This window comes from Chenopodium album, chromosome 6, assembly GCF_948465745.1.
Source record: "Chenopodium album chromosome 6, dcCheAlbu1.1, whole genome shotgun sequence".
NCBI classification, from domain to species: Eukaryota; Viridiplantae; Streptophyta; class Magnoliopsida; order Caryophyllales; family Amaranthaceae; genus Chenopodium; species Chenopodium album.
In genome coordinates, this window is record NC_137839.1 from 25852161 (window position 1) to 25858508 (window position 6348).

A 6348-nucleotide genomic window follows, 5' to 3' on the forward strand; every position below is an offset into this window, starting at 1 on the left:
TTACAAATTTGGTCCAGTTAAAAAGAGGATCCATGTGCCTGTTACGAATAAATATTTATTCGTAACGGACACCATGTGCCCGTTACAAATAAATATTTATTCGTAACGGACACTATGTGCCCGTTACGAATTTGGTCCTGTTAAAAAGAGGATCCCATGAAAAGAGAAGCCCATTACTAATTATTAGGGTTTCACACTCCTAGTCCTAGCCGTCAAACACTAAAATCCCACATATTTTCCCTTTCACTCTCTCTCCTCCTCTCTTCCTCCCCTTCGCCATCTCCTTCTCTCTTCACCCCAAATCGCCAACTTCTCATTCCGTTCGCCATATCCAAATTCTTAACTCTAACCCTATTTCGAATCACAATTTAATACTCTAACCCTAGAAACTAACAAACCCTAGCAGAGAGAATGAAAGCAATTGTGAAATCTAATGGTTGGGAAAATTTGTGGTGGCGAGAGCTACTGGAGCTTCAGCGAACATCAATGGCGGAAACAACTCTTCTATGGAGGACAAGAAGCATGCTGAGCAATCTACTCACTTGAATTAAGGTTATAGGCTAGTTATAACCATATATCTTTCTTTGCTTTTGGTAAAATCGTTGTTTCTTATGATTTTGCCAAGAATTTTGTTACTCTATTTATATATTCAACTGATTCTCGACAAATTTCGTGTTATTTCTACTCTTTTGCGTTTTTATCCATGTGAATGTTCTTCGAATTTTGTTGTTTTGGATTATCTCAATAAAATTATGAATTATTTGTTCAAGTATTATAATTTGAACATTCCTAGAAGAGTTGTCCCTCAATATTCATCTAGTTATAGTTAGATAAGGTCTAAGCATTATGATCAGGCTCAACTTCTTTCCCAGGCCTGCCGACGTTAGCTGATCCAAATGGGGGAATGGTAATAATGGGCATTCTTTGTGCATGCACAAGATATGATTATGTCAACTGTGTTTTAGTATTCATATTTATTTTTTTCTTGCCTTCCCTTTTTTATCTTTTTTTTGTGACATTTTTAACTATATCTGGTGATCACCTCTTCAACAGGAGAGGGCGCTGAAACTAGAGAATGAATAGCTGAAGGATGAGGTATTAATTAGATAAAAAAAAAAGAAATAGACCCTAGCTAGCCTAGATAAGAGCGAGGAAATTGGTTACTTATGTCAATTGTGTGGGTTACAGGTTGCAAAATTGATGGGCAATTCCAACAGAGGAAACCAGACCGATTTAGATTTAAATGGTGTGATGGAGGAGGGAGTGGAGGGTGATGATATATAAGGCCCTCAGCCGGTGAGAACACTTCCTCTTTCAAAAAGACCCTAGCATAAGATTAAGGATTAAGGAATTTGATTACTTATGTCAATTGTGTGGTTTGTAGGCTGCAATATTGATGGGTAATTCCAACAATGAAAACAATGCAGACCTGGATTTAAACAATGTGGTGGAGGCGAGTTCTCATATACAATCCCCTCAGCCGGTGAGAACACTCCCCTCTATCAAAAGACCTAGCCTAGGTAACAATGAGATAATTGGTTAATTATGTTGATTGTGTGGGTTGCAGGTTGCAAAATTGGTGGCCAATTCCAACAGTGGAAACCAAACAGATTTAGAGTCAAACAACGTCGAGGAGGTGGGTGCACATATAGCATTCCCTTAACCGGTAAGAACACTTCCTCTGCTATGGTAGCAAGCTGTAGGGGCATGAGGCTAAGCATTTGAATTATTTTTTGTCTTTGCACTGGTAATTCTAATTGGGCTATATAATGAAAGCTCCTTATTTTTCTGATGAGAACTCGCATTCTCATTTGATTCCCTTGTCTCCTATATGTAAAACTATGATTGTTTATCCCTATTTATTAACTACTATACTTCACCAGTGTAATAAAGTAGATGCAGTGTAATAAAGCATTAATTTGCAGACATGATGAAGATTAATGTATTGTATATTTACTTGGTCAGTACATTCCTGTACAATCTGTTACTAATAATGTGACTTAGTCACCACTCTCTAGTCTCTCCAATTATCTTGGGATTCTGTGGTTGTGCTATCCTTACGATCAGGCACGGAAAATCAGCAATATACTGACCATACAGAGAACACGAAGACTCAGGTATACTCGACTAGAACAATAAATATTCGGACAGGCTTGACAGCAGGCGAGGGTAGACGAATACAGGTACATTATGTTGGTGCCTAAGACATGTTGGTGCCTAAGACATGTTATCCTACTGATAAGGTACATTATTATTTGAACATTCCTAGAAGAGACTGTTTTGTGCTTCAGTGGTAGTGGCCGTGTTTTGTATATGCATGAGAGACTTGGCAAGTAAGGACTGGTGTATTTTTGTGTTGTGTGTGTAGTGTAGATTATGCTTCCATAGGGCTGTGTTGTAGTGCTTGTGAGGCTACAAGTGTGCTCGGGTGTGACTTAATAACGAGTGTGGAGCCAGTAGAGGGGCGTAGAGGGGTGTACGCCGTTAAAAACTGAAGCATTTTGACATTTAATGTGTGTGGAGTTGAAGGTTTTATCTTTACTGGATCAAAGCAAGTTGAAATTAGTGTATTTCCACTAAATACTCAGATTATAATCATCTTCTTTTAGATCCATAGACACTAGACTTGCTTGGTGTGCCAAAAGTTTCAGCATGGTATATATAGACACTAGACTTGTGATTCATTTGGGATATATGCTCTTTCAATTGTTGCCGATGTTTTCCAATGAAAGTACATTAATTAACATTGCATACCCTCTAGAAGATAATTAATGTTGAGCAGACTAGTATTAGCTTAAATTTAATGAGATACGGGGGACAAAATTACCTAAGTCACCGATTTCTAAACTTCTTAGAACATTATATTTTCAATATCTGAGCATTTTCTGTCCTAGGTACCTGAGGGAATCGAAATTTCTTCGAGTCTTGGAAATATATTATTATATTATTGTTGGATCACGTCTAATTGGTACACATAATATGTTAAGTTAATCTTGTTCATTGGATGAGCTTTAAAAGTTTGATACTTTGATATGGTGAAAATTATAATATAGTCATAAAAGTTTGATACTTTTATCTATGCCTTTACTGAAATATCTGCATATTAATCCATTTGTATGTTCGTGGCATTCTTCGTATGTTGTTTACTTTTCCGATTGGTAGATTGGCTTTTTAGTGACATTATTATCAATGGTTTTGGAGTGAACACTGTTACATTGTATTGCAAAGTAATGAGATGAAACTTCAGTGTTTCATGGGAATTTAACTAATTGTTGCGGCTTTTTTTGTTGGTGGTGTTTCATATATCCAATCCAATCATTGCAATATGCACACTTTAGAGTATGTTTGCTTTATAATCATGTTACTTTTGGAAAATTAGGGCCCTTAATTGGTGGTTATTATGTTGCTTTCCTTATTTAGTCTACTTATGCCTCACAGTGGTTTACTTGGCAAATTGGCAGTCTGCTGCACGTTCTAAAGAGAGGAAATCTCGATACATATTGGAGTTGGAGCGGAAAGTACAGACTCTTTAAACTGAAGCAACCACCCTTTCTGCACAACTCACCTTGTATCAGGTATTTTTGCTGATATCACACCCCAGTAACGTAAAAGATCTGCTCTTAAATTTAGATTCACTTGTTCTTTCATTTAGATTACGGAGTACAAGGTTTTAGGATCTAGAAATTAAAAGTACTTCTAAGATTCTCTTGTGTGAACTTGTTGTTCTTACGTTTCTTTTATGAATTTATTATTTAGAGGGACACAACTGGTTTGACATCTGAAAACACAGAACTTAATTTAGGTTTGAACAGTTGATTTAGTTCGGAATTTAGCTGCCAATATACAAATTTAAGTTTTAAACTATCAAAATATCTTGATTTCATTGTTTCAAGTAAAAAACAATATCACTAAATATTTTGAACTTGGCTTGACATGTCTCTTCTTTTTGAATTTTGTTGCGGTATAGATCTTTAAAATCTGCACTTTTCTGTTTATTTTTTCAGCACTCAATGAAGCATTAAAGCAGGAAGTGGAGAGGCTTAGAATGGCCACAGGCGAAATGATGGGTCCTTCAGAATAATTTAACTTACGGAAATAATAACAACTTGCACCATATGCATTCATCCAATTCCCAGGCCAAAACCAACCCTTCAGAATTTATGCCGAATGATTCCCTGGGAAGATTACAAGGGCTTGACATTGGAAGCTGAGGAACACCCGCCGTGAAATCTGAAGGTGGCTCGATGTCTGCAAGTGAAAGTAGCACAACATTTTATTGAGGCTTTCTTTGGTGATCATTATCACTTCTTGGAGCCTTTAATTGGGTAATAACACTTCAATTTTGTAGCTAAATTTCATTATATCTCTAACCAAATTTATACTGTTCTAATGATGTTAGATGGAATTTGCTAAGAATTTTAACAGGAAGTCATAAGTGTATACAGAAGAGTATAAAAAGCAAGTAGTAACAGTGTGTAATACAGGATTTGTCTAGCATTTACATGATATTTTACTACAAATACGCAGGTGTTATTAATATTGTTGTTTGTCAAGGAATAATAAGTCTTTTAGAATGTAATAATTTGGGTGGTAAATGGAAAAATAATAGGGGTATTTGTGACTAGCACCTGAAATGCTAGTTACAAATGCCCCTAATTTTTTATCTTATTCCGAGATTATTCGTAACGGACATTGTAAATGCCCGTTACGAATAACTACTTATTCGTAACGGACATTGTAAGTGCCCGTTACGAATAACTACTTATTCGTAACGGACGTTTCAAATACCCGTTACGAATAATGGGTTATTCGTAACGGGCACCTGAAACGCCCGCTATGAATAACCTATTATTCGTAACGGACATTGTAAGTGCCCGTTACGAATAATGGGTTATTCGTAACGGGCACCTGAAACGCCCGTTACGAATAAGTAGTTATTTGTAACGGACATTTTAAGTGCCCGTTACGAATTAGTAGTTATTTGTAACGGACGGTGCCCGTTACGAATAATAATGGCCATCCGTAACGGCCGTATACGTAACGGACGCTGCCCTTTACGGATGGGCCCTTTTTGCCCGTTACGGATGGCCTTTTTTCCACTAGTGAAACTAGAAACGAAAATATAATTAGCTTTCAAGTTGTGCATCTTTATCTTCTAAAATTACATTGCATCTTTATCTTCTAAAATGTCAATCTCTCATATTATAATTTGTGTGTGGAAACGTGGTGATGTGGGATTGTTGTATATTTGTATTAACTAGTGTTGGTGCACGCGCGCGATGCGCGCGCAACGGTTTGTTTATCAGGATAGGTAAATCGGCTATGAATCGGCACAAGTCTAATGTTCTGACAATATTATAGAATAACACTTTAAATTGATCAATGTGTTTAATTTCCTACTGAAAAGCATTTCGGGTGTAAGTAAGATTATCAGTTTAGACTAATGTATGAAGTAATTTGCCTTAATATGTTTAGACCAGCTTGTTTAGACTAATGTATGAAAAATGATATGTTTCTTCTGACTTAATATGTTTAGACTAATTGCACTTTAAAGATATATTGAAAATTAGAGCAGAATTTGATAATTTAATATGTTTATATAATTGCTTCAAAAGGTGACCAAGTAGTTGCCTCTCAAAAAATGTTGCCCCTCCAAAGACTTTGATTTAGTGCTTTGGTGTTTACAAATCATGTAATATAGTTATGTTCTGTAAATTTGAATCATGCATAGGCTGGAAAATTTGTCAGCCAAAAGCGAGCATATGAATTTGCACTCATGACATGCATCAGCATGTAGTGTCTTACCTCACTTCAGGAAAAATTTTCGTTCTGCACGTAGCTTCAAATCGTGCATCATAGAAATAAAGCTGTAAGTACTTAGGAACTTTATTTTAAGGCAGAAAATCTGGCAAGTGGTGATAAATCTTACCATGCAGTAAGAAGACGAAGATCCCTTTTTCAGAGCTAGCATTAGTTTTGCCTCCAAGTGAGCAAAATGCAAACAAGTTATTAAACATATAAGCATATCTTCTGAAATGCAATGAATCCTCATCATCTTGAATTGTAAAGAGCCGATGGAGTTCAGGAGGAATATCATTTGTAGCAATCCTAATGCTCCCATTGCCACAACAAAAGTGAAGCCATTCGTACCGAAACTTCTTAGCTCCGCATTTAAGACAATATTGAGGTGCATCCAGTTGTAAAGGGGCCGACAAAAGTGGTTGGCCAACATCAGCAGCCGATTCCTCTGGAAAATAAGACACTAAAAATCATATTCTTATTAACATTGGAAAAATAAAGGCAAAAACAACTAAATAAAGACTCAGTGATTGTTTTCTTCTTAGGTTG

The 6348-nt window shown here is 36.3% G+C and overlaps 1 long non-coding RNA gene across 4 annotated transcripts; it reads left to right on the plus strand.

Annotated features, from left to right (window-relative positions):
* Positions 1-225: 225 nt before the first annotated feature.
* Positions 226-5395, plus strand: LOC145635976 (uncharacterized). Of its 4 annotated transcripts, none has more exons than XR_014113979.1 (7): positions 226-552; positions 1054-1095; positions 1189-1296; positions 1385-1483; positions 1568-3575; positions 4005-4325; positions 5307-5395. It is a non-coding gene; the product is annotated as an uncharacterized LOC145635976 (long non-coding RNA). The 4 variants fall into 4 exon arrangements; XR_014113980.1 differs by lacking the exon at positions 5307-5395 and having other exon boundaries at positions 1568-2243; positions 3439-3575; positions 4005-4595; XR_014113981.1 differs by lacking the exon at positions 5307-5395 and having other exon boundaries at positions 1568-2243; positions 3462-3575; positions 4005-4595.
* The last annotated feature ends 953 nt before the right edge of the window (positions 5396-6348 follow it).